We start from the raw sequence: 10,179 nt of genomic DNA, 5'->3' as shown, positions 1-10,179 counted from the left end.
AACAAAAACAAAAAATTAGTCAGGAGTGGTGGCACACACCTGTAATACCTACTACTCAGGAGGCTGAGGCAGGAGAATCACTTGAACCCAGGAGGGAGAGGTTGCAGTGATCCAAGATAGCATCACTATACTCCAGTCTAGGTGACAGACTGAAACCCTGTCTCAAAAACAAACAAACAAATATCCTATTATCTTACTCTCAATATCTGAAATAATTGAAAAAGCGAAATTCATAAGGATATAGAGGATGTAAAAAACACAATCAACCAAACAGGTAGAATTAACTATTTTAGCATATTTTACCCACTAATGAAGAATACATATTTAAAAAAATAGGAAACGTTCACCAAGGATGACCACGTCCATGGCCATGAAAGAGATCTCAATAAACCTGAAAGAATTAAAATTCTCTGACAGTAAGAGATATCAAGTTAGGTATCAATAACAAAACAATAAGAAAATATCTGAAAAGTTAAAAATTAAGCAATATATTGCAAAATAATGCAAGATGACAAAGGAAACCTAAAATATATATGAAAATTAATATGAAGATATAAAATATTAAAACATGTGGGATACAGCTAACACAGTAATAATAAAGAAATTTGTAACACTAACTGCTTACATTAGAAACACAGAACAATCTCAAATCAATAATCTAAATTTCTGCATTAAAAAGTAAGGGGGAGGTAAACCAAATCAAGTAGTAGATATTAAACAAAAGAAAAGCAGAAATAAGTAAAAGCAGGAAAACAATGAAAAATTAAATAAGCTGGTTTTCTAAAAGAATTGCTGTTAGCACAAATGACAAAAAAATGATAAGACAGGAAAGACCAATATTAGGAATAAAAGATGGTGTATTAATACAAATCCTAAAACTATTGAAAAGATAATTGTGGAACATTATAAACAACTTTATGTTCAGAAATTTGACAAATTAGAAAAAATAGATCAATTCTTTGTAAACTACAAGCTGTAAAATCTCAACCAAAAAAGATAATAAATCTAAATTATTCTGTAATCACTAAATAGATTGAAGTCATAATTTAAAATCTTTTCCCAATAAAGGCTTTAGGCTTGAACAGTTTTGCTTTCAAATTTCACCCAACATTTGAAAAAGGTTTTTAACAATAATTTTACACAGTCCTTTTCATAAAATTAAAGAAGAAATCATTTTCCAACTAATTTTAAAGCCAGTACCAAGGTAGTAAAACGAAAGACAGAACAAAAACAATATATATATAAACTATATTCAAATCTTTCTCTTGAGCTTAAACATTAAAAGTCTCAACAAAATATTAGCCAACTGAATCCAACAGTATATAAAAAGAATTGTATACTGTGACTAAGTGGGGTTTATTCCAGGGATGGCTGGTTTGACATGCAAAAATCAATGTAATACACCATATCAACAGGCCACAGAAGAAAAATTATTTGATCAGATACACTGACACGTAAAAGCATTAAACAAATCTCAAAACACATCCATAACGTTAGGGTAGACTCTCAACAAGCTGAAAATACAGTAGTAGAAAAATACCTCAACTAGAGAAATAGCAGTTTAAAAAGCTGCAGGTTTTTAAATAGTAAAAGTAATAGTGAGATTACTAATAGTGATGCTGCCCCTTAATATCAGGAGCAGGCAGGGATTTCTGCTCTCACCACTTTCATTCAACATACCAGAGGAAGTTCAAGTTAAGCCTCTGTGGTAAGGAAAAAAAAGGGGGGGGGGGTGGAATTGGGAAGAAATCTCCATAAATCACACCATCTAAAAAAATTCAAAGTTAGTTAAAGACCTAAAAGTAAGAGCTAATATAATAAAAACACTAGAAGAAAACATGAGTACAAGTGTTTGTGATTTGGAATAAAGCTTAGATATGACACAAAAAGCATAAGGACCAAATTACAAAAAAGCTGAACATCATCAAAATAACTTCTGCACTTCAAAGGACACCATCAAGGGAGTAAGAGACAACCCATGCAAATCTGATAAGGTACTTTATATAAGTCACTTGTATCTAGACATGCAAAGAATGGTTAATTACCACTCAGCAATAAGTAGACAAATGACCTATTTTTTTTTTTTTTTGAGACAGTCTTGCTCTGTCACCAAGCTAGAGTGCAGTTGCATGGTTTCAGCTCACTACAACCTCTGCCTTCCAGGTTCAAGCAATTCTCCTGCCTCAACCTGCCAAGCAACTGGGACTACAGGCGCACACCACCATGCCCAGCTAATTTTTGTGTTTTTAGTAGAGACAGGGTTTCATCATGTTGGCCAGGATGGTCTGGATCTCTTGACCTCATATTCCACCTGCCTTGGCCTCCCAAAGTGCTGAGATTACAGGCTTGAGCCACTGCACCCGGACCAATTTTTTTAAGTGGTCAAATGATCTCAATAGATATGCCTCCAAAGAATCTATACGCATGACCAAAAAAGCACATTAAAAAAAATACTACCCATCATTCACCATCAGGAAAATGCTAATAAAACTACTGTTTTTGTGAGTTACCACTTCGCACTCACTAGGATATCTGCATCAAGGCAGAAAATAGCAAGTGTTGGCAAACATGGGGAGAAACTGGAACCCTCATCTACTGCAGGTGGGAATGTAAAATGAAACAATGCATCTGCTTTGAAAAACAGTCTAGCAGTTCCTCACGTAGTTAAAGGTAGAGCTCCATATGATCCAGCATATTTTACTTCTAGGTATATACGTAAGAGAAATGACAACACTATCTCTACACAAAATATTATACACAAATATTAAGAAAAGCATTATTCATGGTCGCTAAAAGGTATGGATAATGCAATTGTCCATTTACTGATAAACATGTACATAAAATGTGATATAGTCATATAGTGAAATCTTATGCACTGATTTCAAATTCTTGGTGATACACACTACAAAATGGATGAACTTGGGAAACATTGTGCTAAGTGAAAAAAGTGAGTCATAAAAGTTGCATATTGTATGATTCTAATTATACGAATCATTTATAATAGGCACATCTACAGAAACAGAAAGTAGATTAGTGGTAGCCTAAGGCTTGAGGAATTGGATAAATAGGAGGGTAATGTTTAGAGGTATAGTGTTTTGTTTTGTTTTGTTTTTTGAAATAGAGTCTTGCTCTGTTGCCAGGCGCCAGGCTGGAGTACAGTGGCGCAAGCACGGCTCACTGCAATCTCCGCCTCCTGGGTTCAAGCAATTCTCCTGCCTCAGCCTCCCTAGTAGCTGGGACTACAGGTGCACGCCACCATGGCCAGCTAATTTTTGTATTTTTTAGTAGAGACGGGGTTTCACTATGTTGGCCAGGATGGTCTCCATCTGTTGACCTCATGATCTGCCCGCCTCGGCCTCCCAAAGTGCTGGGATTACAGGCGTGAATCACTGCACCTGGCCTGTATTGTGTTTTTTTTTAAGGGTAATGAAAATATTCTAATATTGATTATGTTGATGGATGTACAACTCTGTAGATAGACTAAAAGCCAATAAATTGTCTGATTCAAACTAGTGAGTTATAAACTATGTGAATAATATCTCAATAAATCTGTCAAAACCAAAACAAAATTGACCTAAGCTAAACATACAACTGCTATGCAATCTGTCAATCTTAATCTTGAACATTTATCCCAAAGATATGAAAACTTATTTTACAGAAAAAAATTGAAATGGGTGTTCATAGCAGCTTTATTCATAAAAGCCAAAAAGTGGAAACAGCCCAAATGTCCTTCAATGAATGGCTAAATAAACTGTTACATGGATACTATGGAATATTACTCAGAAATAAAAAAGGAATGAAAAATTGATATGAGCAACAACTTGGATGAATATGAGTGGGGAAAAAGGCAATCCCAAATGCCTACACACTGTATAATTGCATTTATACAATGCAATTGAAATGACAAAGTTTGGAAAATGGAGAACAATTTATTGCTTTCCAGGGCTTAATGAAGGCAGGTGGAAAGGGTAAGAGAGAACAGTTATGGTAACTAGAGCACAGCAGCAGGAACGCTGTGGCAATGACCGCTCTGTGTCTTGGCTCAGGTTACTAATCTAAGAAATTTTACCTGTGATAAAATTGCATAGCACTAAATGCACACACACACACACACACACACACACACAAATGTAAATAAAACTGTGGATCTGAAAAACATCAGTGATTCAATTAATGTCAGTGTCCTGGTTGCTTTATTGTACCATCTTTTGAAAATGTTAACTATTGAGGGAAATTGGGTAAAGGGCACTCAAAATCATTGCATATAACTTCACTACTGCATGTCAGTCTTCAAGGTTAAAACTTGATTTAAAAATTCTAGATAATTGTGGAAAGTTGGATATTGTGTGAAGACATGTTTTTTAAATTCTGCTCTGCCACGTGTTTAGCTGTACCACTCCAAAAATCACTTGGCCTTTCTAAGCTTCAGCTTCCTTGTAGGAAATGGACGGGTAAGATGTTTGGTTTCCAGCCTGAAGAAAACATTCACCATATGACTGTATTTACCAACCACTGGTCAAGATTTCTACATTAAAAAAAATATCGTCTGTGGGTTTCTGCTTTTATTAATCATATAAACATTTATATACATTTGAAAAAGCATAGCATTTGTTGTGAAAACATTATCTATTCCACAGACCATGCTTGCAGCTGGTGTTACAGGGGCCTCTGATGGTAATTCCCCAACCCCTCGGAGTCTGCAGTTTATAGTGTGCAAATTTTTTAAAATGGCTTTAGACATCTCAAAGATCTCTTTCAGACCTGGGGTTTTGAGGTGGAGCTTTAGATTTTTCACCCATAGAAATTCACAAAAATTTTGACTTACCATCAATCACAGAGTGTGTATAAGTCATATGTTCCAACCTGTGTAAGTGCCTTATCAAATTATATGCAAATAATATTCAAGAAGTTATAAAGTGCACATAGACTATCACTGTCTGAAAGACATATCATCAGTCAAAAACTGTGTGCATATTATTCCCTAAACTAAAATGACCATGGGTCCTGGGATGGTTGCCATTCCTGAAATAGATTCATTCCTATAAAGACATCCGTTTGCTGACATGAAAGGGCCTAGCCAAATCCTGCTGAGCAACTCGAACAGGGATGGACACAGTTCCAGCTTGCAGGTCCTGCAGAGTCTAAAGACAGAGGAGGAAGAATCTCCCGATGACACTTCATCCTATGCACACAAAGCTGTAGGCCTTACTATGTATCTTACACATTTAATTCTTAAAGCAATCCTTACAACGATGTATCACCTCCATTTTAGAGATTTTGTCACCAGTGTTTGGGAAGATTATATAATTTGCCCAGGTCAGTACCAGATCTTGGATTTGAGCTCAACATCATGCTCTTTCATTTTACACCCTATGCACTTTCTGCTCCACTGTGGCATTTCAAATGAAGTTAGAAAAATGAAAAAACAAAAACAGGAAAGTGTGAAGCTTCAAAAGAAGAAAAAAAAATGTAGGCTCAGCCAAGACATCACTCCCGATAACATATAATCACCTTAGCCCACTGTGTCTTCATGGATTCTGGCTTCTACCTATGAGCTGAACTTACCGGTGACAGCTGCATTTCCACTCAGCATAGCCCTCTAACAAATATGACAAAAGATTAATGCATATAACAAATTGTTTCTCTGGCGAGGAGAACACCACATTCTGAATAAAAAAACCAATTCTTCCCTCAAAAATGAAAGAAATGATAGAGAGAGGCTCTCCAAGTAATTTGGTTCTTAGTAGCTGTAACAATTTTAAGTATTTCCCCTAAATTATGTTTTGCTGAATCACTAAAGAAATGCATGATAAAATACAACTTGCTGTCTTATCTCTTGTGACAATATACTTAGGTTTGATGTAATAAATTATAGGTTAAACCTCAAAACACAGGGTAGATGACATGGTTACACTCTATAAACCTAAGCCTGGAGGCTCAGTGAGGATTTGCTGGCTTCCTTGTTGATTTTGAAATAAAACATGCCTGCCCTTGATCCAAGCACATGCAGCCCAATGTCCTGCTGTTCCAGCAATCCTCAATTGTCTCCGTGGGGCCCATTCACTCATTTGCCTTGCTTGATGTTGGAAGCTGAAACCTGATAATAACAGCTAACACTGATGATGCCTTTGCACCAGACAGTGTTCTAAAAGATTTTGCATACAGTTAAGTCACACGGCATCCCAGGCAAAAAGTGTCATCGTCATCTTTCTTACTTACTAATTACGTGACTGCTAGCACAGAATGATTGAGAAACCTGCTTTGTGTGGTTTGCGAACAGATTGGAGCCCAAGAAGTTGGACACACGCCAGGGCCTGGAAATTTAACCACGGGGCTATATATTTTGAAAGATGGTTCCAAACTCCTGACCTCACCCTTCTCCACAGCTTTTCTGCTGTGTCATATGTCTGGCCCGGATGTTTGCTTTAAAAAATAAGAGAAACGTTTCCATAGCAATAGGAGGAGAAAGATGTTGTAGCCTCGAGTAAGTCCGGGCTCTTCTCTTTCAGACAAAGTGCCTAAGGCTAATCCCACATCCAAAGTCTCCTCTGTACTCACCCAGCTTTGACCTTTATGGTTGATCCTGATATTTTATCTGTAGAACATAGTAGGACACATTGTCTTTCATTAATTTGACTCGGCTCCTATGCACGCTCAAGGACAGAGAATCCTTAGATTAAAGCAGGAGTACCAGGGGAACCAAAAAGGTCACCAGGCTGATAGAAATCATGCTTTATCTATTGTGGAGTGAAACAATATGAGGCTATTTTCAAATCCAATTTGTCAATCCAAAATGCATGTACAGAAAGGCGATGATTCATTTTTCCCCCCCTTTGGAACTGCTTCCAAGCCCTTGAAAACAGAAAGAATAGAAAAATGGGGTCAAACAGAATTACCTAGCATGGTACATTATCCATTGTTTTCAATAAAGAGACAGTAAAATATATTTTCTTAAGGAAAAACAGGGCCTATTAAGTCTATGACAATTTTTTTAAATATCAAAATATGTTAGTGTGTTTGTTTCTCCACTCTTGCTTAGAAGTAATTCAAATGACTTGTTTTCTTGTGAGAGAAGTAAAGAATGGGTTATGAGTTAGGACCAGCCTCGGAGGTACCCTTTTTCAGGACTGACTGGTGTGGGGAGAGGTACCCAGTAAAGACGGGAAAGGCAAGAGCTGCTCCCTCAATTGACATGCTTCACAGACATTTCTTTTTACCCTCAAACAGTCCTCATGTGTTCTAATGCCTTTTGCAGATTAGGAAATTGAGATTCAGAGATGTTAATAAACTCACCCACACAGGAATAAGAAGACATCTGTTTTCCTCCCTGCCCCACACATTCCAGCACTATAGAGCATCACGAGAGGGACTTCTTCAATGTAAAGAAACAAGAGCATTCACACGTTTAAAAAAAAAATATTTAAAACCTGGTAAACACCTTTCAAATCATATTTCTTCATTCAAATTATTTATTGATCACAAGATTTTTTTCAAAACAAGATATAGTAAAATAGGAGTGCTGCTTGTTTTCCCAGATGTAGCAATGTATACAGGAGTAGAGAAAATGGAACACATAATTACTATAAAATCCAAAGGGGGATTAATACCAAGGATACTGCAGCAATTTGGAGGCGGTCAGGGAAAAAGTCCTAGAAGCAGTATCGGCTTAGTAAGTTCCAAACATTTAGCAGATGTTAGCTAGGTGGGGCCATTGAAGCAATTGAGGTTAGCCTGGGAAAGAGTGAATCTGAACTACAGGCAAGTCGGAATGACCACACAATTGCAGCCCATTTGAAAAATTTAAGAAAGGGCAGGGTGATTCAACCATATGAGTGAGAGAAGTTAAAAAAATTAAAATAAAAAACAGGGCCTGGTTTGTTGGCTCATGCCTTGAGAGGCAGATGTTGGAGGAACACCTGAGCTCAGCAGTTTGCGACCAGCCCGAGCAACATAGCAAGACCCTATCTCTACAATAAATAAAATTTAAAAATTAGCTGGGCATGGTGGTGCATGATGTCTGGATTCTTAGTTTCTCTGGAGGCCAAATTTGGAAAATCGCTTGCACCCAAAAGTTCAAGGTTGCAGTGAGCCATGATCGTACCGCTGCCCCTAGCTTGGGCAACAGAGTAGAACCCCAACTCAAAAATAAAGAAATAGTGAGAACTGAGGCTAGAACAGCGGGCAAGGAGCAGGTTATTCAGTCACCAGGTTAAAAATTATATACATTACCTTGAACAGTGGATGCCACTGAGAAATGCTCTGATAAGAAGGAACATTTTGGCAACAGTATGGAAAATGACGTGGAACGAAGACGGAAAGACTTTAAGGGTTTGTTCAGGAATATAGGTATGAAAAGATGATGGCTTGGCCAAGGATAGCGGTAGCAAGTAAGGAGGTAAGTAATGGGTAAGGAAAGAAGTAAGGAGATAATTGGAGAGATGTAAAATCTCTTTAGAAGGTAAAGTATATAGAACTTGGTGACTGGTCGAACGTAGAATATAAGTGAGTGAGAAGAAACATTTAAAAACAGTGCCCAGGTTTCTGGCAAGGGCAAGTGTAAATGATGACATCATTTGCTGAGAAGGGAGCTACCCAGAAGGAACACAGTTGGGAAGAATGAGTCCTGTTGTGATAGTTGAAGGCCATTAAATAATCATCGTCAACTCATCAGAGAATCAATGCAGAAATTGGAGATTTGGGAATAGCCACAAAAGGGTGATAATAGCTTTGTCTTCTTTATTGAGAATCAGTATTATTGTAGGTAAGAGGGTCAAAGCCAGAATCAAAATGTCGTGTCTTACGGCAGGAATATGATGCACAAATTTTTCTGGACTGCTTAAGATGCCTGACACAGTCCCTGCTAGTAATGAGAAGTGCCTCGTTCTTCACCTGATGAGAGCTCAATCATTAGTTTTGGTGTTTCAAAAATTGCTTGAAAAAGGAAAGGTGGGTTTAGAATATGAGAGAAGTCGTCAGAAAAATGAAGTTTAGCTCACAATGTGTATGTGTTGTGGTGGGGTGATATGTAGATAAATAAATGGCTGGAATTAATTTCAAGAGGTGACAAAGGAGTCATTGAACAAGTTCATGTGTTACTAATCTGAAACGCTTGGCAGCTTAAACAATCTGGGATTCTATCCAGAATAGTATCCTGGATTACACACACACATATAAAATTACATATATTTGCATATATGTATATATAATCAAAATGTAATTCATTTATTAGAAAGCATAAAGTTCACTTTTTGAAGTCTATAATTTAGTGACATTTATTATATTCCCAGGATAGTAAAATAATCACTACTGTCCACTTTTTAAATATTTTAGTTACACACAAAAAAAACAATCACTCCTTAATCATTCCTCTCCCTAATCCCTGGAAACCACTAATCTATTTATGTTTCTCTGGATTAGCCTATTCTGGACATTATATATAAATAAAATCATACAACATGTGATCTTTTTAAAAATCCTTTAACTTAATGTTTTCATGTTTTCAAGGTTTGGTCATGTTATAACACGGATCAATATTTCCTTCTTTTTATTGACAAAGATTATTCCCTTGTAAAAGCATTCCATATTTTGTTTATCCATTCATCAGTGGATGGTCATTTGTATTGTCTCTGCTTTGTAACTATGGTGGGTAATTCCACTATGACCCTTTTTGTAAAAGCATTTCTGTTAATGTGAGTTCACTTATCTTGGGAGATCCGGGTCACAGGAGAACTCTAGGCTAAATATTTTAAGGTATTAGCAAAGGTTTTGCAGGGCAGCTGTGCCATTTCAGATGCCTCCAGCAATATGAGTGTTCCAATTCCTCCACATCTGGGCCAGCATTTACTGTCCGTTTCTTGGCAATGGCCATCCTAGTGGACATAAAGTGATAGCTCAGTATGGTTTTAATTTTCATTTCGATGATGACTAATGAGATTAAGCATACATTCATTTGCATATGATGCATTTGTGTATCTTCTTTTGGAGAAATAACTTTTTAATCCCTTGAATTTTTAAATTTGGATTATGTTTTCACTGTCCAGTAGAAAGAAATTTTATATATTCTGGATACTTGGCCCATATTAGAAATGTAATTGACAAATAGTTTATCTAATTTTGTAAATTGATCTGTTAATAGTGTCCACTGAGGTACAAACTCCTTTTTTTTTTTTTTTTTTTTTT

Source organism: Cebus imitator, unplaced genomic scaffold, assembly GCF_001604975.1.
Source record: "Cebus imitator isolate Cc_AM_T3 unplaced genomic scaffold, Cebus_imitator-1.0 Scaffold73, whole genome shotgun sequence".
Lineage (NCBI taxonomy): Eukaryota > Metazoa > Chordata > Mammalia > Primates > Cebidae > Cebus > Cebus imitator.
This window is presented reverse-complemented; position numbering follows the sequence as displayed.